We start from the raw sequence: 23310 nt of genomic DNA, 5'->3' as shown, positions 1-23310 counted from the left end.
TGTTTTTTGATAGCATTGAACATAGCCTTCTTATCATCGGCCGAATTAAAAAATTCCTTTTTGCAAAGACAGGAGATAATCTGCTCTAGTACCTTCTTTGATAGCATTGAAGGGAATCATCTAACCATGACTGCTGCAGCTTGGCTTTTACTACCCAGAAGATCAGCGTCCAAAATTTCTTTGGTAGCATTGGACTGAACCTACTTAGCATCGGCCGAATTAAAAAATTCCTTTTTGCAAAGACAGAAAATGATCGACGCTATTACCATTTTGATAGCATTATTGGGCATTATCTAACTATCGGCAGATTTCAAAATCGGGATGGGAGATGCAACAAGACTGTTTCAGTGGAAGGTGAAGCCGTTTCAGGAATTGGCCTTAAATTTAAACTGAATGGACTTTTATTAGTAAGTATTCCTTTACGTTTGTGACCCTTTAAATGATAAGCAAGACGATCTAAAAAGGAACGAAATGTAACGGTAAATCCGTATTATATTATTATTTTACAGGTCAGTCACTAGTAGAGTTTCGTCAGACCTTCAACCACTTAGCCGCTGTTTTGGATTACTTGAAGAATTAATGGAAGCGTGTTGCAGCCCTTTCCCAGAATTTGGCTCGACATCTGTACGGATTAAAATTTGCAGTAAGTATTCTTTGAATTTTGAGGGTATATAGCTGATAAGCGGGGAGATCTATCGAGATAATTATATGTCTCGATAAAGGAATAAACCAGTAAAGAATTATTCTTCTACAGGTTAGCGTCTACTAGACAGCGGAAGATCAGCGTCAATAAGTTTTTGATAGCATTGAACTGAAACTTCTAAGCACCGGAAGATAAAAAATTCAGAAGATCGAAGATGATCTGTGCTAGTACCTTCTTTGATAGCATTGAAGGGAATCATCTAACCATGACTGCTGCAGGTTGGCGTGCACTACACTGAAGATAAGCGTTCATAACTTTTTTGAAAGCATCGAACTTGACCTTCTTAGCATCGGCCGAATTAAAAAATTCTTTTTTGCAGAGACAGAAAATAATCAGCTAGTACCTTCTTTGATAGCATTGAAGGGAATCATATAACCATGACTGCTGCAGCTTGGCGTCTACTACCCAGAACGTCAACGTTCATAAGTTCTTTGATAGCATTGGACTGAACCTACTTAGCATCGGCCGAATTAAAAAATTCCTTTTTGCAAAGACAGAAGATGATCGACGCTAGTACTTTATTGATAGCATTATTGGGAAATGGGGAGAGGAGCGTAATGTAACGATAAATCCATATTATCTTATTCTTTTACAGGTCAGCCACTAGTAGAATTTCGTCAGATCTTCAACCACTTAGCCGCTGTTTTGGATTACTTGAAGAATTTATGCGGGTGTGATTGTGTTCGCTTGTGATAGTGTTTTTGAGAAAAAGTGTTTTGAGTGAAGTGGGTTTGTGTTTTTCTTACAGATATATGGGCCACTAGAATTTAATGCAATAATAATTCTTTGATAGCATTGAAGAAAATCATCTACACATCGGCAGATTTAAAAAATGGAATGAGATGTGCAACAAGCCTCTGTTTCCACAGAAGCTGTAGCCGTTTCCGGAGTTTTCCTTACATTTAAACTAAATGGACTTTTCAGTAAGTAGTCATCTAACTGCTAAGCATGACGATCTGAGAAAAAGATATATAATGTTAGTTTAAATCCGAACTAATATCTTATTCTTTTACAGTTTGGCCACTTCTAGAGTCTCATCTTATCTTCAACCACTTAGCCGCTGTTTTGGATTACTTGAAGAATTAATACAAGTGTGTTGCTGCCTTTTCCAGAATTTGTCTCGACGTCTGTACGGATTGACATTTGCAGTAAATATTCTTTGAATTTTGAGAATATATTACTGGTAACCAAGGAGATCTATCGAGATAATTATATGTTTGAATAAATGAATAAACAAGTAATAAATTATTCTCCTACAGGTTAGCGTCTACTAGAAACGGGAAAATCGGCGTCAATAATTTCTTTGATAGCATTGAACTGAACCTTCTAAACACCGGAAGATTAAAAATTCAGAAGACAGAAGATGATATGCGCTAGTACCTTTTTTGATATCATTGAAGAGAATCATCTAACCATGACTGCTGCAGGTTGGCGTTTACTACACTGAAGATCAACGTTCGTAAGTTCTTTGATAGCTTTGAACATTACCTTCTTATTATCGGTCGAATTAAAAAATTCCTTATTGCAAAGACAAAAGATAATAGGCGCTAGTACCTTCTTTGATAGCATTGAAGGGAATTATCTAACCATGACTGCTGCAGCTTGACGTCTACTACCCATAAGATCAGTGTTCATAAGTTCTTTGATAGCATTGAACTGAACCTTCTAAACACCGGAAGATTAAATATTTCAGAACACAGAAGATGATCTGCGCTAGTACCTTCTTTTATAGCATTGAAGGGAATAATCTAACAATGACTGCTGCAGGCTGGCGTTTACTACACTGAAGATCAGCGTTCGTAAGTTTTTTGATAGCATTGAACATAGCCTTCTTATCATCGGCCGAATTAAAAAATTCCTTTTTGCAAAGACAGAAGAAAATCTGCTCTAGTAACTTCTTTGATAGCATTGAAGGGAATCATCTAACCATGACTGCTGCAGCTTGGCGTCTAATACCCAGAAGATCAGCGTTCAAAATTTCTTTGGTAGCATTGGACTGAACCTACTTAGCATCGGCCGAATTAAAAAATTCCTTTTTGCAAATACAGAAAATGATCGACGCTAGTATCATTTTGATAGCATTATTGGGCATTATCTAACTATCGGCAGATTTCAAAATGGGATGGGAGATGTAACAAGACTGTTTCAGTGGAAGGTGTAGCCGTTTCAGGAATTGGCCTTAAATTTAAACTGAATGGACTTTTATTACTAAGTATTCCTTTACGTTTGTGAGTCTTTAAATGATAAGCAAGACGATCTAAAAAGGAACGAAATGTAACGATAAATCCCTATTATATTATTATTTTACAGGTCAGTCACTAGTAGAGTTTCGTCAGACCTTCAACCACTTAGCCGCTGTTTTGGATTACTTGAAGAATTGATGGAAGCGTGTTGCAGCCCTTTTCCAGACTTTGGCTCGACATCTGTACGGATTAAACTTGGCAGTAAGTATTCTTTGAATTTTGAGGGTATATAGCTGATAAGCGGGGAGATCTATCGAGATAATTATATGTTTGAATAAAGGAATAAACAAGTAATGAATTATTCTCCTACAGGTTAGCGTCTACTAGACAGCGGAAGATCAGCGTCAATAAGTCCTTTGATAGCATTGAACTGAAACTTCTAAACACCGGAAGATTAAATAATTCAGAACACAGAAGATGATCTGCGCAAGTACCTTTTTGATAGCATTGAAGGGAATCATCTAACAATGACTGCTGCAGGTTGGCGTTGACTACACTGAAGATCAACGTTCGTAAGTTCTTTGATAGCTTTAAACATTACCTTCTTATTATCGGTCGAATTAAAAAATTCCTTATTGCAAAGACAAAAGATAATAGGCGCTAGTACCTTCTTTGATAGCATTGAAGGGAATTATCTAACAATGACTGCTGCAGGTTGGCGTTTACTACACTGAAGATCAGCGTTCGTAAGTTTTTTGATAGCATTGAATATAGCCTTCTTATCATCGGCCGAATTAAAAAATTCCTTTTTGCAAAGACAGAAGAAAATCTGCTCTAGTACCTTCTTTGATAGCATTGAAGGGAATCATCTAACCATGACTGCTGCAGCTTGGCGTCTAATACCCAGAAGATCAGCGTTCAAAATTTCTTTGTTAGCATTGGACTGAACCTACTTAGCATCGGCCGAATTAAAAAATTCCTTTTTGCAAAGACAGAAAATGATCGACGCTAGTATCATTTTGATAGCATTATTGGGCATTATCTAACTATCGGCAGATTTCAAAATGGGGATGGGAGATGTAACAAGACTGTTTCAGTGGAAGGTGTAGCCGTTTCAGGAATTGGCCTTACATTTAAACTGAATGGACTTTTATTACTAAGTATTCCTTTACGTTTGTGAGTCTTTAAATGATAAGCAAGACGATCTAAAAAGGAACGAAATGTAACGATAAATCCCTATTATATTATTATTTTACAGGTCAGTCACTAGTAGAGTTTCGTCAGACCTTCAAACACTTAGCCGCTGTTTTGGATTACTTGAAGAATTAATGAAAGCTTGTTGCAGCCTTTTCCCAGAATTTGGCTCGACATCTGTACGGATTAAAATTGGCAGTAAGTATTCTTTGAATTTTGAGGGTATATAGCTGATAAGCGGGGAGATCTATCGAGATAATTATATGTTGAATAAAGGAATAAACAAGTAATGAATTATTCTCCTACAGGTTAGCGTCTACTAGACAGCGGAAGATCAGCGTCAATAAGTCCTTTGATAGCATTGAACTGAAACTTATAAGCACCGGAAGATAAAAAATTCAGAAAATCGAAGATGATCTGTGCTAGTACCTTCTTTGATAGCATTGAAGGGAATCATCTAACCATGACTGCTGCAGGTTGGCGTGCACTACACTGAAGATCAGTGTTCATAAGTTCTTTGATAGCATTGAACTGAACCTTCTAAACACCGGAAGATTAAATAATTCAGAACACAGAAGATGATCTGCGCAAGCACCTTTTTGATAGCATTGAAGGGAATCATCTAACAATGACTGCTGCAGGTTGGCGTTTACGACACTGAAGATCAGCGTTCGTAAGTTTTTTGATAGCATTGAACATAGCCTTCTTATCATCGGCCGAATTAAAAAATTCCTTTTTGCAAAGACAAAAGAAAATCTGCTCTAGTACCTTCTTTGATAACATTGAAGGGAATCATCTAACCATGACTGCTGCAGCTTGGCGTCTACTACCCAGAAGATCAGCGTTCAAAATTTCTTTGGTAGCATTGGACTGAACCTACTTAGCATCGGCCGAATTAAAAAATTCCTTTTTGCAAAGACAGAAAATGATCGACGCTAGTATCATTTTGATAGCATTATTGGGCATTATCTAACTATCGGCAGATTTCAAAATGGGGATGGGAGATGTAACAAGACTGTTTCAGTGGAAGGTGTAGCCGTTTCAGGAATTGGCCTTAAATTTAAACTGAATGGACTTTTATTACTAAGTATTCCTTTACGTTTGTGAGTCTTTAAATGATAAGCAAGACGATCTAAAAAGGAACGAAATGTAACGGTAAATCCCTATTATATTATTATTTTAAAGGTCAGTCACTAGTAGAGTTTCGTCAGACCTTCAAACACTTAGCCGCTGTTTTGGATTACTTGAAGAATTAATGAAAGCGTGTTGCAGCCTTTTCCCAGAATTTGGCTCGACATCTGTACGGATTAAAATTTGCAGTAAGTATTCTTTGAAATTTGAGAGTATATAGCTGATAAGCGGGGAGATCTATCGAGATAATTATATGTTTGAATAAAGGAATAAACAAGTAATGAATTATTCTCCTACAGGTTAGGGTCTACTAGACAGCGGAAGATCAGCGTCAATAAGTTCTTTGATAGCATTGAACTGAACATTCTAAGCACCGGAAGTTAAAAAATTCAAAAGATCGAAGATGATCTGTGCTAGTACCTTCTTTGATAGCATTGATGGGAATCATATAACCATGACTGCTGCAGCTTGGCGTCTACTACCCAGAAGGTCAGGGTTCATAAGTTCTTTATAGCATTGGACTGAACCTACTAAGCATCGGCCGAATTAAAAAATTCCTTTTTGCAAAGACAGAAGATGATCGACGCTAGTACTTTATTGATAGCATTATTGGGAATTATCTAACTATCGGCAGATTACAAAATGGGGATTGGAGATGCAACAAGTCTGTTTCAGTAGAAGGTGTAGCCGTTTCTGGAATTGGCCTTAAATTTAAACTGAATGGACTTTTTTTAGTAAGTATTCCTTTACGTTTGAGAGTCTTTAACAGCTATGCAAGACGATCTAAAGAGGAGCGAAATGTAACGATAAATCCGTATTATCTTATTCTTTTACAGGTCAGCCACTAGTAGAATTTCGTCAGATCTTCAACCACTTAGCCGCTGTTTTGGATTACTTGAAGAATTTATGCGGGTGTGATTGTGTTTGCTTGTGATAGTGTTTTTGAGAAAAAGTGTTGTGAGTGAAGTGGGTTTGTGTTTTTCTTACAGATATATGGGCCACTAGAATTTAATGCAATAATAATTCTTTGATAGCATTTAAGAAAATCATCTACCCATCGGCAGATTTAAAAAAGGGGATGAGATGTGCAACAAGACTCTGTTTCCACAGAAGCTGTAGCCGTTTCCGGAGTTTTCCTTACATTTAAACTAAATGGACTTTTCAGTAAGTAATCATCTATGTTTGGAAACCTCTAACTGCTAAGCATGACGATCTGAGAAAAAGATATATAATGTAAGTTTAAATCCGCACTAATATCTTATTCTTTTACAGGTTGGCCACTTCTAGAGTCTCATCTTATCCTCAACAACCTAGCCGCTGTTTTGGATTACTTGAAGAATTAATACAAGTGTGTTGCTGCCTTTTCCAGAATTTGTCTCGACATCTGTACGGATTGACATTTGCAGTAAGTATTCTTTGAATTTTGAGAATATATAACTGGTAACCGAGGAGATCTATCGAGATAAATATGTTTTAATAAATGAATAAATAAGTAATGAATTATTCTCCTACAGGTTAGCGTCTACTAGACAGGGGAAGATCGGCGTCAATAGGTTCTTTGATAGCATTGAACTGAACCTTCTAAACACCGGAAGATTAAATAATTCAGAACACAGAACATGATCTGCGCTAGTACCTTCTTTGATAGCATTGAAGGGAATTATCTAACACTGACTGCTGCAGGTTGGCGTTTACTACACTGAAGATCAGCGTTCGTAAGTTTTTTGATAGCATTGAACATAGCCTTCTTATCATCGGCATAAGTAGAAAATCCTTCTTGCAAATGCAGAAGATATTCGGCGTTAGTATCTTCGTACATCTGTACGGATTGAAATTTGCAGTAAGTATTCTTTGAAATTTGACAATATATAACTAGTAAGCGACGTGATTTATCGAGATACTTATGTGTTTGAATAAAAAGGAAGTAATGAAATATTCTCTCACAGGTTGGCTTATACTAGACAGAAGAATATCAGCGTCAGTAAGTTCTTTTTATAGCTGATCCTTCTAAACACCGGGAGAATAAAAAAAATCTTTTTGCGAAGACAGAAGATGATCGGCGCTAGTCCCTTCTTTGATAGCATTGAAGGGAATCATCTAATAATCGTCAGATTTGAAAATGGTATGGGAGATGCATCAAGACTGTTTCAGTGGAAGGTGTACCGTCTCTGGAATTAGCCTTACATTTAAACGGAATGGACTTTTCATTAAGTATTCCTTTACGTTTGTGAGTCTTTAACTGTTAAGCAAGACGATCTAAGAAGAAAAGAATTGTTACGGTAAATCCGTATTGTCTTATTCCTTTACAGGTTGGCCACTGCTGTAGTTTCGTCAGACCTTCAACCACTTAACCGCTGTTTTGGTCTACTTGAAGAATTTATATGGGTGTGTTGCAGCATTTGCCATAATTTGTCTCGACATCTGTACGGAGTAAAATTTGCAGTAAGTATTCTTTAAATACTCAGAATATATAACTGCTAAGCGAGGAGATCTATCGAGCTAATGATAAGTTTGAATAAAAAAGAAGTAATGAATTATTCCCCTACAGGTTAGCGTCTACTAGACAGAGGAAGATCAGCGTCAGTAAGTTCTTTGGCAGCATTGAACTGAACCTTCTAAACACCGGAACATTAAAAAATTCGTTTTTGCGAAGACAGAGGATAATCGGCGCTAGAATCTTCTTTCATAGCATTGAATGGAATCATCTAACCATGACTGCTGCGAGTTCGCGTCTATTACAAAGAAGACCGGTGTTCTGAAGTTCTTTGATAGCATTGAACTGAACCATCTTAACATCGGTCGAATTAAAAAATTCCTCTTTGCAAAGACAGAACATGGTCGGCGCTAGTACCTTCTTTGCTAGCATTAAAGGAAATCACCTAACTATCAGCAGATTTCAAAATGGGGATGGGAGATGCAACAAGACTGTTTCAGTGGAAAATGTAGCCGTTCCTGAAATTGGCTGTACGTTTCGACTGAATGGACTTTTCAGTAAGTATTTTTTTAGGTTTGTGAGACTTTAACTGCTAAGCAAGACGATCTAAGAAGAAGCGAAAATCGGTATTATCTTGTTCTTTTACAGGTTGGCCGCTACTAGAATTTCGTCAGATCTTCAACAATGTAGCCGCTGTTTTGGATTACTTGAAGAATTTATACGGGTGTTTAGCCTTTTAAAGAATTAGGCACGACATCGGTACGGATTGAAATTTGCAGTAAGTATTCCTTGAAATTTGAGAATATCTAACTGGTAAGTGAGGAGATATAGTGAGGTAATTATGTATTTGAATAAAGAAGAAGTAATGATTTATTCTCCTACAGATTTATTTCTAGAATTTAATGCAATAATAATTATTTGATAGCATTGAAGGGAATCATCTACCCATCGGTAGCATTAGAAAATGGGATGAGATGTGCAACAAGACCGTATTTCAACACAAGGTGTAGACATTTCCGGAGTTGGCGTTACAGCCGGAGTGTGTTACAGCCTTTTCCAGAATTTGGCTTGATATTTGTACGGATTGAAATTTGCAGTAAGTATTCTTTGAATTTTGAGAATATATAACTTGTAAGCGAGAAGATCTATCGAGATAATTATATGTTTCAATAAAGAAGAATTCATGAATTATTCCCCTACAGGTTAGCGTCTACAAAACGGAGGAAGATCAGCGTCAATAAGTTCTTTTGATAGCATTGAACTGAACCTTCTTAACACCGGAAGATTAAAAAAATCGTTTTTGCAAAGACAGAAGATGATGGGCGTTATTATTTTCTTTAATAACATTGAAGGTAATCATTTAACCATGACTGCTGCAGGTTGGCGTCTACTACACAGAAGATCAGCGTTCGTAAGTTCTTTGATAGCATTCAACTGAACCTTCTAAACACCGGAAGATTAAATAATTCAGAATACAGAAGATGATCTTCGCTAGTACCTTCTTTGATAGCATTGAAGGGAATCATCTAACAATGACTGCTGCAGGTTGGCGTTTACTACACTGAAGATCAGCGTTCGTAAGATTTTTGATAGCATCGAACATAGCCTTCTTATCATCGGCCGAATTAAAAAATACCTTTTTGCAAAGACAGAAGATAATCGGCTCTAGTACCTTCTTTGATAGCATTGAAGGGAATCATCTAACCATGACTGCTGCAGCTTGGCGTCTACTACCCAGAAGATCAGCGTTCAAAATTTCTTTGGTAGCATTGGACTGAGCCTACTTAGAATCGGCCGAATTAAAAAATTCCTTTTTGCAAAAACAGAAAATGATCGACGCTAGCGCCAGTTTGATAGCATTATTGGGCATTATCTAACTATCGGCAGATTTCAAAATGGGGATTGGAGATGCAACAAGACTGTTTCAGTGGAAGGTGTAGCCGTTTCTGGAATTGGCCTTAAATTTAAACTGAATGGAATTTTATTAGTAAGTATTCCTTTACGTTTGTGAGTCTTTAACTGCTAAGCGAGATGATCTAAAAAGGAACGAAATGTAACGGTAAATCCGTATTATCTTATTATTTTACAGGTCAGTCACTAGTAGAGTTTCGTCAGACCTTCAACCACTTTTTTTGAGGGTATATAGCTGATAAGCGGGGAGATCTATCGAGATAATTATATGTTTGAATAAAGAAATAAACAATTAATGAATTATTCTCCTACAGGTTAGCGTCTACTAGACAGCGGAAGATCAGCGTCAACAAGTTTTTTGATAGCATTGAACTGAACCTTCTATGCACCGGAAGTTAAAAAATTCAAAAGATCGAAGATGATCTGTGCTAGTACCTTCTTTGATAGCATTGAAGGGAATTATCTAACCATGACTGCTGCAGGTTGGTGTGCACTACACTGAAGATAAGCGTTCATAACTTCTTTGAAAGCATCGAATTTGACCTTCTTAGCATTGGCCGAATTAAAAAATTCCTTTTTGCAAAGACAGAAAATAATGAGCTAGTACCTTCTTTGATAGCATTGAAGGGAATCATATAGCCATGACTGCTGCAGCTTCGCGTCTACTAACCAAAAGGTCAGGGTTCATAAATTCTTTGTAGCATTCGACTGAACCTACTAAGCATCGGCCGAATTAAAAAATTCCTTTTTGCAAAGACAGAAGATGATCGACGCTAGCACTTTATTGATAGCATTATTGGGAATTATCTAACTATCGGCAGATTACAAAATGGGGATTGGAGATGCAACAAGACTGTTTCAGTGGAAGGTGAAGCCGTTTCAGGAATTGGCCTTAAATTTAAACTGAATGGACTTTTATTAGTAAGTATTCCTTTACCTTTGAGAGTCTTTAACAGCTATGCAAGACGATCTAAAGAGGAGCGAAATGTAACGATAAATCCGTATTATCTTATTCTTTTACAGGTCAGCCACTAGTAGAATTTCGTCAGATCTTCAACCACTTAGCCGCTGTTTTGGATTACTTGAAGAATTTATGCGGGTGTGATTGTGTTCGCTCGTGATAGTGTTTTTGAGAAAAAGTGTTGTGAGTGAAGTGGGTATGTGTTTTTCTTACAGATATATGGGACACTAGAATTTAATGCAATAATAACTCTTTGACAGCATTGAAAAAAATCATCTACCCATCGGCAGATTTAAAAAATGGAATGAGATGTGCAACAAGACTCTGTTTCCACAGAAGCTGTAGCCGTTTCCGGAGTTTCCCTTATATTTAAACTAAATGGACTTTTCAGTAAGTGATCATTTATGTTTGGAAACCTCTAACTGCTAAGCATGACGAACTGTGAAAAAGATATTGTGTTAGTTTAAATCCGCACTAGTATCCTATTCTTTTGCAGGTTGGCCACTTTTAGAGTCTCATCGGATCTTCAACCACTTAGCCGCTGTTTTGGATTACTTGAAGAATTAATACAAGTGTGTTTCAGCCTTTTCCAGAATTTGGCTCGACATCTGTACGGATTAAAATTTGCAGTAAGTATTCTTTGAATTTTGAGAATATATAACTGGTAACCGAGGAGATCTATCGAGATAAATATGTTTTAATAAATGAATAAATAAGTAATGAATTATTCTCCTACAGGTTAGCGTCTACTAGACAGGGGAAGATCAGCGTCAATAAGTTCTTTGATAGCATTGAACTGAACCTTCTAAACACCGAAAGATTAAATAATTCAGAGCACAGAACATGATCTGCGCTAGTACATTCTTTGATAGCATTGAAGGGAATCATCTAACACTGACTACTGCAGGTTGGCTTTTACTACACTGAAGGTCAGCGTTCGTAAGTTTTTTGATAGCATTGAACATAGCCTTCATATCATCGGCCGAATTAAAAAATTCCTTTTTGCAAAGACAGAAGATAATCTGCTCTAGTACCTTCTTTGATAGCATTGAAGGGAATCATCTAACCATGACTGCTGCAGCTTGGCGTCTACTACCCAGAAGATCAGCGTACAAAATTTCTTTGGTAGCATTGGACTGAACCTACTTAGCATCGGCCGAATAAAAAAATTCCTTTTTGCAAAGACAGAAAATGATCGACGCTAGTTCCATTTTGATAGCATTATTGGGCATTATCTAACTATCGGCAGATTACAAAATGGGGATTGGAGATGCAACAAGACTGTTTCAATAGAAGGTGTAGCCGTTTCACGAATTGGCCTTAAATTTAAACTGAATGGAAATTTATTAGTAAGTATTCCTTTACGTTTGAGAGTCTCTAACAGCTATGCAAGACGATCTAAAGAGGAGCGAAATGTAACGATAAATCCGTATTATCTTATTCTTTTACAGGTCAGTCACTAGTATAATTTCGTCAGATCTGCAACCACTTAGCCGCTGTTTTGGATTACTTGAAGAATTAATGGAAGCGTGTTGCAGCCCTTTCCCAGAATTTGGTTCGACATCTGTACGGATTAAAATTTGCAGTAAGTATTCTTTGAATTTTGAGGGTATATAGCTGATAAGCGGGGAGATCTATCGAGATAATTATATATTTGAATAAAGAAATAAGCAAGTAATGAATTATTCTCCTACAGGTTAGCGTCTACTAGACAGCGGAAGATCAGCGTCAATAAGTTCTTTGATAGCATTGAACTGAAACTTCTAAGCACCGGAAGATAAAAAATTCAGAAAATCGAAGATGATCTGTGCTAGTACCTTCTTTGATAGCATTGAAGGGAATCATCTAACCATGACTGCTGCAGGTTGGCGTGCACTACACTGAAGATCAGTGTTCATAAGTTCTTTGAGAGCATTGAACTGAACCTTCTAAACACCGGAAGATTAAATAATTCAGAACACAATAAATGATCTGCGCTAGTACCTTCTTTGATAGCATTGAAGGGAATCATCTAACAATGACTGCTGCAGGTTGGCGTTTACTAGACTGAAGATCAGCGTTCGTAAGTTTTTGATAGCATTGAACATAGCCTTCTTATCATCGGCCGAATTAAAAAATTCCTTTTTGCAAAGACAGAAGAAAATCTGCTCTAGTACCTTCTTTGATAGCATTGAAGGAAATCATCTAACCATGACTGCTGCAGCTTGGCGTCTACTACCCAGAAGATCAGCGTTCAAAATTTCTTTGGTAGCATTGGACTGAACCTACTTAGCATCGGCCGAATTAAAAAATTCCTTTTGCAAAGTCAGAAAATGATCGACGCTAGTACCATTTTGATAGGATTATTGGGCATTATCTAACTATCGGCAGATTTCAAAATGGGGATGTGAGATGCAACAAGACTGATTCAGTGGAAGGTGAAGCCGTTTCAGGAATTGGTCTTAAATTTAAACTGAATGGACTTTTATAAGTAAGTATTCCTTTACGTTTGTGAGTCTTTAAATGATAAGCAAGACGATCTAAAAAGGAAAGAAATGTATCGGTAAATCCCTATTATATTATTATTTTACAGGTCAGTCACTAGTAGAGTTTCGTCAGACCTTCAACCACTTAGCAGCTGTTTCGGATTACTTGAAGAATTAATGAAAGCGTGTTGCAGCCTTTTCCCAGAATTTGGCTCGAAATCTGTACGGATTAAAATTTGCAGTAAGTATTCTTTGAATTTTGAGAATATATAGCTGATAAGCGGGGAGATCTATCGAGATAATTATATGTTTGAATAAAGGAATAAACAAGTAATGAATTATTCTCCTACAGGTTAGCGTCTACTAGACAGGGGAAGATCAGCGTCAATAAGTTCTTTTATAGCATTGAACTGAACCTTCTAAACACCGGAAGATTAAATAATTCAGAACACAGAAGATGATCTGTGCTAGTACCTTCTTTGATAGCATTGAAGGGAATAATCTAACCATGACTGCTGCAGGTTGGCGTGCACTACACTGAAGGTAAGCGTTCGTAAGTTTTTTGATAGCATTGAACATAGCCTTCTTATCATCGGCCGAATTAAAAAATTCCTTTTTGCAAAGACAGAAGATAATCTGCTCTAGTACCTTCTTTGATAGCATTGAAGGGAATCATCTAACCATGACTGCTGCAGCTTGGCGTCTACTACCCAGAAGATCAGCGTTCAAAATTTCTTTGGTAGCATTGGACTGAACCTACTTAACATCGGCCGAATAAAAAAATTCCTTTTTGCAAAGACAGAAAATGATCGACGCTAGTTCCATTTTGATAGCATTATTGGGCATTATCTAACTATCGGCAGATTTCAAAATGGGGATGGGAGATGCAACAAGACTGTATCAGTGGAAGGTGAAGCCGTTTCAGGAATTGGCCTTAAATTTAAACTGAATGGACTTTTATTAGTAAGTATTCCTTTACTTTTGTGAGTCTTTAAATGATAAGCAAGACGATATAAAAAGGAACGAAATGTAACGGTAAATCCGTATTATATTATTATTTTACAGGTCAGTCACTAGTAGAGTTTCGTCAGACCTTCAACCACTTAGCCGCTGTTTTGAATTACTTGAAGAATTAATGGAAGCGTGTTGAAGCCCTTTCCCAGAATTTGGCTCGACATCTGTACGGATTAAAATTTGCAGTAAGTATTCTTTGAATTTTGAGGGTATATAGCTGATAAGCGGGGAGATCTATCGAGATAATTATACGTTTGAATAAAGGAATAAACAAGTAGTGAATTATTCTCCTACAGGTTAGCGTCTACTAGACAGCGGAAGATCAGCGTCAATAAGTTTTTGATAGCATTGAACTGAAACTTCTAAGCACCGGAAGATAAAAAATTCAGAAGATCGAAGATGATCTGTGCTCGTACCTTCTTTTATAGCATTGAAGGGAATCATCTTAACATGACTGCTGCAGCTTGGCGTCTACTACCCAGAACGTCAGCGTTCATAAGTTCTTTGATAGCATTGGACTGAACTTACTTAGCATCGGCCGAATTAAAAAATTCCTTTTTGCAAAGACAGAAGATGATCGACGCTAGTACTTTATTGATAGCATTATTGGGAATTATCTAACTATCGGCAGATTACAAAATGGGGATTGGAAATGCAACAAGACTGTTTCAGTAGAAGGTGTAGCAGTTTCTGGAATTGGCCTTAAATTTAAACTGAATGGACTTTTATTAGTAAGTATTCCTTTACGTTTGAGAGTCTTTAACAGCTATGCAAGACGATCTAAAGAGGAGCGAAATGTAACGATAAATCCGTATTATCTTATTCTTTTACAGGTCAGCCACTAGTAGAATTTCGTCAGATCTTCAACCACTTAGCTGCTGTTTTGGATTACTTGAAGAATTTATGCGGGTGTGATTGTGTTCGCTTGTGATAGTGTTTTTGGGAAAAAGTGTTGTGAGTGAAGTGGGTTTGTGTTTTTCTTACAGATATATGGGCCAATAGAATTTAATGCAATAATAATTCTTTGATAGCATTGAAGAAAATCATCTACCCATGGGCAGATTTAAAAAATGGGATGAGATGTGCAACAAGACTCTGTTTCCACAGAATCTGTAGCCGTTTCCGGAGTTTTCCTTACATTTAAACTAAATGGACTTTTCAGTAAGTAATCATCTATGTTTGGAAACCTCTAACTGCTAAGCATGACGATCTGAGAAAAAGATATATAATGTTAGTTTAAATCCGCACTAATATCTTATTCTTTTACAGGTTGGCCACTTCTAGAGTCTCGTCTTATCCTCAACCACTTAGCCGCTGTTTTGGATTACTTGAAGAATTAATACAAGTGTGTTGCTGCCTTTTCCAGAATTTGTCTCGACATCTGTACGGATTGACATTTGCAGTAAGTATTCTTTGAATTTTGAGAATATATAACTGGTAACCGAGGAGATCTATAGAGATAAATATGTTTTAATAAATGAATAAATAAGTAATGAATTATTCTCCTACAAGTTAGCGTCTACTAGACAGGGGAAGATCAGCGTCAATAAGTTCTTTTATAGCATTGAACTGAACCTTCTAAACGCCGGAAGATTAAATAATTCAGAACACAGAAGATGATCTGCGCTAGTACCTTCTTTGATAGCATTGAAGGGAATCATCTAACACTGACTGTTGCAGGTTGGCGTTTACTACACTGAAGATCAGCGTTCGTAAGTTTTTGGATAGCATTGAACATAGCCTTCTTATCATCGGCCGAATTAAAAAATTCCTTTTTGCAAAGACAGAAGGTAATCTGCTCTAGTACCTTCTTTGATAGCATTGAATGGAACCATCTAACCATGACTGCTGCAGCTTGGCTTCTACTACCCAGAAGATCAGCGTTCAAAATTTCTTTGGTAGAATTGGACTGAACCTACTTAGCATCGGCCGAATTAAAAATTCCTTTTTGCAAAGACAGAAAATGATCGACGCTAGTACCATTTTGATAGGATTATTGGGCATTATCTAACTATCGGCAGATTTCAAAATGGGGATGGGAGATGCAACAAGACTGTTTCAGTGGAATGTGAAGCCGTTTCTGGAATTGGCCTTAAATTTAAACTGAATGGACTTTTATTAGTAAGTATTCGTTTACGTTTGTGAATCTTTAATAACTAAGCAAGACGATCTAAAAAGAAACGAAATGTAACGGTAAATCCGTATTTTCTTATTATTTTACAGGTCAGTCACTAGTAGAGTTTCGTCAGACCTTCAACCACTTAGCCGCTGTTTTGGATTATTTGAAGAATTAATGAAAGCGTGTTGCAGCCTTTTCCCAGAATTTGGCTCGACATCTGTACGGATTAAAATTTGCAGTAAATATTCTTTGAATTTTGAGGGTATATAGCTGATAAGCGGGGAGATCTATCGAGATAATTATATGTTTGAATAAAGGAATAAACAAGTAATGAATTATTCTCCTACAGGTTAGCGTCTACTAGACAGCGGAAGATCAGCGTCAATAAGTTCTTTGATGGCATTGAACTGAAACTTCTAAGCACCGGAAGATAAAAAATTCAGAAGATCGAAGATGATCTGTGGTAGTACCTTCTTTGATAGCATCGAAGGGAATCATCTAACCATGACTGCGGCAGGTTGGCGTGCACTACACTGAAAATAAGCGGTCATAACTTCTTTGAAAGCATCGAACTTGACCTTCTTAGCATCGGCCGAATTAAAAAATTGCTTTTTGCAAAGACAGAAATTAATCAGCTAGTACCTTCTTTGATAGCATTGAAGGGAATCATATAACCATGACTGTTGCAGCTTGGCGTCTACTACCCAGAAGATCAGCGTTCATAAGTTCTTTGATAGCATTGGACTGAACCTATTTAGCATCGGCCGAATTAAAAAATTCCTTTTTGCAAAGACAGAAGCTGATCGACGCTAGTAATTTATTGATAGCATTATTGGGAATTATCTAACTATCGGCAGATTACAAAATGGGGATTGGAGATGCAACAAGACTGTTTCAGTAGAAGGTGTAGCCGTTTCTGGAATTGGCCTTAAATTTAAACTGAATGGACTTTTATTAATAAGTATTCCTTTACGTTTGATAGTCTCTAACAGCTTTGCAAGACGATCTAAAGAGGAGCGAAATGTAACGATAAATCCGTATTATCTTATTCTTTTACAGGTCAGCCACTAGTAGAATTTCGTCAGATCTTCAACCACTTAGCCGCTGTTTTGGATTACTTGAAGAATTTATGCGGGTGTGATTGTGTTCGCTTGTGATAGTGTTTTTGAGAAAAAGTGTTGTGAGTGAAGTGGGTTTGTGTTTTTCTTACAGATATATGGGCCACTAGAATTTAATGCAATAATAATTCTTTGATAGCATTGAAGAAAATCACCTAGCCATCGGCAGATTTAAAAAATGGAATGAGATATGCAACAAGACTCTGTTTCCACAGAAGCTGTAGCCGTTTCCGGAGTTTTCCTTACATTTAAACTAAATGAACTTTTCAGTAAGTAATCATCTATGTTTGGAAACCTCTAACTGCTCAGCATGACGATCTGAGAAAAAGATATATAATGTTAGTTTAAATCCGCACTAATATCTTATTCTTTTACATGTTGGCCACTTCTAGGGTCTCATCTTATCTTCAACCACTTAGCCGCTGTTTTGGATTACTTGAAGAATTAATACAAGTGTGTTGCTGCCTTTTCCAGAATTTGTCTCGACATCTGTACGGATTGACATTTGCAGTAAATATTCTTTGAATTTTGAGAATATATAACTGGTAACCAAGGAGATCTATCGAGATAATTATATGTTTGAATAAACAAGTAATAAATTATTCTCCTACAGGTTAGCGTCTACTAGAAACGGGAAAACCGGCGTCAATAAGTTCTTTGATAGCATTGAACTGAACCTCCTAAACACCGGAAGATTAAAAATTCAGAAGACAGAAGATGATATGCGCTAGTACCTTCTTTGATATCATTGAAGAAAATCATCTAACCATGACTGCTGCAGGTTGGCGTTTACTACATTGAAGATCAGCGTCCGTAAGTTCTTTGATAGCTTTAAACATTACCTTCTTATTATCGGTCGAATTAAAAAATTCCTTTTTGCAAAGACAAAAGATAATAAGCGCTAGTACCTTCTTTGATAGCATTGAAGGGAATCATCTAACCATGACTGCTGCAGCTTGACGTCTACTACCCAGAAGATCAGTGTTCATAAGTTCTTTGATAGCATTGGACTAAACCTACTTATCATGGGCCGAATTAAAAAATTCCTTTTTGCAAAGACAGAAGATGATCGACGCTAGTACCTTTTTGATAGCTTTATTGGGAATTATCTAACTATTGGCAGATTTCAAAATGGGGATGGGAGATGCAACAAGACTGTTTCAGTGGAAGGTGTAGCCGTTCCTGGAATTGGCCTTAAAAAACTGAATGGACTTTTATTGGTAAGTATTCTTTTAGGTTTGTGAGTCTTAACTGCTAAGCAAGACAATCTAAGAAGAAACGAAATGTAAGGGTAAATCCGTATTATCTTATTCTTTTTCAGGTCAGCCACTAGTAGAGTTTCGCCAGATCTTCAACCACTTAGCAGCTGTTTTGGATTATTTGAAGAATTTATACGCGTGTGGTTGTGTTCGCTTGTGATAGTGTTTTTGAGGAAATGTGAGTGAAGTGGGTTTGTGTTTTTCTTACAGATATATAGGCCACTAGAATTTAATGCAAAAGCATTAAAGAAAATCATCTACCCATAGGCAGAATTGAAAAATGGGATGAGATGTGCAACAAGAATCTGTTCCAAAAGAAGGTGTAGCCGTTTCCGGAGTTGACCTTACATTTAAACTGAATGGACTTTTCAGTAAGTAATCATTTAAGTTTGGCAAACTCTAACTGCTTAGCAAGACGGCTTAAAAAGAAGTGAAATGTTAGTTTGAATCCGCACTAATGTCTTATTCTTTTACAGGTTGGCCACTTTTAGAGTCTTATCAGATCTTCAACCACTTTGCCGCTGTTTTAGATTACTTGAAGGATTTATACGGGTGTGTTGCAGCCTTTTCCAGAATTTGGCTCGACATCTGTACGGATTGAAACTTGCAGTAAATATTCCTTGAATTTTGTGAATATATAACTGGTAAGCGAGGAGATCTTCTGAGATAATTATATGTTTGGATAAAGAAGAATTCATGAATTAATCTCCTACAGGTTAGCGTCTACTAGTCAGAAAAAATCAGCGTCAGTAAGTTCTTTGATTGTATTGAACTGAACCTTCTAAATACCGGAAGATTAAAAAAATTCAGAAGACAGAAGACGATCGGCGCTAGTACTTTCTTTGATAGCATTGAAGGGAATCATGTAACCATGACTGCTGCAGCTTGGCGTCTACTACACAGAAGATCAGCGTTCATAAGTTCTTTGATATCATTGGACTATACCTGTTTAGCATCGGCAGAATTAAAAATTCCTTTTTAGAAAAACAGAAGATGATCGGCACTGTACCTTCACTTATAGCACTGAAGGGAAACATCTAACCATAACTGCTGCAGGTTGGCGTCGACTACACAGAAGATCAGCGTTCGTAAATTTTTTGATAGCATTGAACTGAACCTAGTTGGCATCGGCCGAATTAAAAAATTCCTTTTTGCAAATACAGAAGAAGATCAACGCTAGTACCTTCTTTGATAGCATTGAAGAGAATTATCTAACTATCGGCAGAGGGATGGGAGTTTCAACCAGATTGTTTCAGTTGAAGTTGTAGCCGTTTCTGGGATTGGCCTTGCATTTAAGCTGAATGGACTTTTATTAGTAAGTATTCCTTTACGTTTGTGAGTCTTTAGCTGCTAAGCAAGACGATCTAAGGAGAAACGAAATGTTACTGTCAATCTGTATCTTATTCTTTTACAGGTCGGCCACTTCTAGAGTTTCGTCAGATCTTTAACCACTTAGCCGCTGTTTTGGATTACTTGAAGAATTTATACGGATGTGATTGTGTTCGTTTGTGATAGTGTTTTTGAGAAAAAGTGTTGTGAGTGAAGTGGGTTTGTGTTTCTCTTACAGATATGTGGCCCACTAGAGTTTAATGCAATACGGTCTGAGAAGTTAAATGTTAGTATAAATCCGCACTAATATCGTATTATTTTACAGGTTGGCCACTTCTAGAGTCTCATCAAGTCTTCAACCACTTAGCCGCTGTTTTGGATTACTTGAAGAATTTATACTGGTGTGTTGCAGCCGTTTCCAGAATTTGGCACAACGTCTATAAGGATTGAAATTTCCTGTAAGTATTCTTTGAAATTTGAGAATATATAACTGGTAAGCGAGGGGATCTATCGAGATAATTATGTGTTTGAATAAAAAAGAAAGATGAATCATTCTCATACAAGTTGGCGTCTACTACACAGGGGAAATCAGCGTCAGTAAGTTTTGAAATAATTTGGCGTCTAATTTGCACGCGTTCGTAATTTCTTTGATAGAATTGATCTGAACCTTCTTAACATCGGCAGCAATAAAAAATTCCTTTTTGCAAAGACAGAGGATCATCGGCGCTAATACATTCTTTGATAGCATTGAAGGGAATCATCTAACTATCGGCAGATTTGAAAAATGGAATGGGAGCTGCAACAAGACTGTTTTAATGGAAGGTGTAGCCCTTTTTGGGAATTTTCCTTACACTTAAACTGAATGGACTTTTCAGTAAGTATTTCATTACCTTTGCGAGTCTTTAACTGCTAATCAAGTCTTTAACTGCTTCTAGGAAGAAATAAAATATTAGGTTAAATCCGTACTAACGTCTTATTCTTCTACAGGTTGGTCACTACTAGAGTTCCATTAGATCATCAACCACTTAGCCGTTGTTGTGGATTATTTGAAGAAGTTATACGGGTGTGTTTATTTAATGGGACAATATGGCTCTTGGCGAACACCCATTTAAAAAAAAAGTAACGAGCCATAAGACATACCTCTTGGGTGGTGTGGAAACTGTCTTAAAATTATTTGAAGAAAATTTATTGTTCAACTCTCCTGGCGAAAATAATCGAGATACCTTAAAAATGGGTCATTTTTGATGTGTCGAATCTCCTAAACCTGTTCACCCAATTTAGTGATTTTTTAATATGTTATAACTTTATTCTCTAAGAATATGGATGTAGTAATATTGTTGCTGAACAGGTAAATGTCATTGTATACCAGGTGTAATGCTGTGTTATTTCCTGAAAGTTTGTGACTTCCTGTAGAATATTCTAGCATTTAAAAAATATTGAAATTAAAACTCGATTGGAGCCATAGCCTTTCTTAACATTCTGCTTTTTGACTCATTTACTTATGTTGGATAATGAAAAAGTTAGGTACTTTGACAACTAGCCATGTTCTTCATCAATACAGGGTGTTTCTAAATAAGTGCGACAAAGTTTAGGGGTTTTCTTTATAAACATATATCCGCCAATGCTTCGTTTCCGAGATACGGGATGTTGAATTTTTTCTTACAAACTGACGATTTATTTATTGCTCTTAAACCGGTGAAGATCTGCAAATGAAATTTGGTAGGTTTTAAGAGGTAGTTATTTCACATATTTTGACAACTGAAAATTTTATATTCGCCATTGGCTTGCATACAGGTAATATGACCGGGTAATATGACCCGTATGCACGCCAATGGTGAATATAAAATACATAATTGTATGTCAAAAATGCGCAATAACTGACTCTTACAACTCACTAAATTTTATTTGCATATCTCAACCGGTTTTAGAGCAATAAATAAATCGTCAGTGTGTAAGAAAAAATTTAACATCCGGTATCTCGGAAAGGAAGCATTTGCAGACATATGTTTATCAATCAAACTGTTTTTTTTTTCATGCAGAATTGCCCCTTAAAGTTTGTTGCACTTATTTAGAAACACCCAGTATTGATTAATAAGATGGCTAGTTGTCAAAAAACCTAACTTTTTCATTATCCAACACAAGTGAATGAGTCAAAAACCAGAATGTTAAGAAAGGCTAAGGCTACGATTGAGTTTTAATTATAATATTTTTTAAATGCTAGAATATTCCACAGGGTGTTACGAACTTTCAGGAAAAAACACAGTATTATAGTTACACCCGGTATACAATTACATTTACCTGTTCAGCAACACTATTACTAGTTACATCCATATTCTTAGAGAATAAGGCTATAACATATTAAAAAAGTCACTAAAATCGGACAATCATAATGGCTATGGTCACTTTGTTGGCTGCTGCTCTGAACAGTTGTAATTAACTACAGCCATTTTTTAAGGTTCCTCAGCCAGGAGATGCGTCTTCTTCCTATGCTTCTTCTTCCTTCGATCTTTCCTTGCATAATAATTCTCAGCAACACATATTTTTCTCCTCTGGTAATATGACCCAAAGATTCCAATTTTCTAGTTTTTATACTCTTTATAATTTCTAACTCCTTATTTAAACGTCGTAGCACTTCAACATTGGTAATCCTTTGAACCCATTGAATTTTCAATATTCTTCTGTAACACCACATTTCGAACGCTTCTATTCTTCTTATGTGTTCTCTCTTCAATATCCAAGCTTACATTCCGTATTGCAATATAGAAAATATGTAGCATCTTAGAGCCGTCAATCTGAGAGGCAACTGAAAATCTTTGTTTGTAAGCAGTGTCTTCATTTTTATAAATGCTTGCATTGCAGTTTCAATTCGGACTTTAATTTCTTTGTTTTGGTCATTTTTGTCATCGACACAGGTTCCCAGATATTTGTAGGTCTTTACTTTATCTATTTGGGTTTGCTCTATCATTAACCTTTCATTTCCATGTTCTGTTTTTGAGACGATCATAAATTTAGTTTTTTTCTTGTTTATTTTTAGTCCATATCGAATGCAATAATCCCTAATTCTATTTAGCAATTATTGTAGCGATTCCAGGGTGTCTGCCATTATAACGGTGTCATCAGCGAATCTTATGTTATTTACAATTCTTCCGTTTATAGAGATTCCATCACTTAGCTCCGCTATCGCTTCCTGAAATATGGCTTCACTGTATAGGTTAAACAGTAGCGGCGACAGAACACAACCCTATCTTACCCCTCTCTTTATATCAATATTCTCGGATTCTTGTTGTTCAATCTTTATATTAGCCTTTTGATTCCAATACAGATTTATGATAATTCGTAAAGCTCGTCTGTCTATATCTCTGTTTTTCAATAATTCTATAAGTTTTTCATGTCGGACCCTGTCGAACGCTTTTTCGAAGTCGATGAAACATGAATAAATATCCAGGTTCATATCTAAGCATGTTTGAGAGAGGACATTAAACGTAAACA

The sequence above is a fragment of the Diabrotica virgifera genome, chromosome 7 (assembly GCF_917563875.1).
Source record: "Diabrotica virgifera virgifera chromosome 7, PGI_DIABVI_V3a".
In the NCBI taxonomy this organism is placed as follows: Eukaryota; Metazoa; Arthropoda; class Insecta; order Coleoptera; family Chrysomelidae; genus Diabrotica; species Diabrotica virgifera.
Note: the sequence above shows the minus strand (reverse complement) of the source record.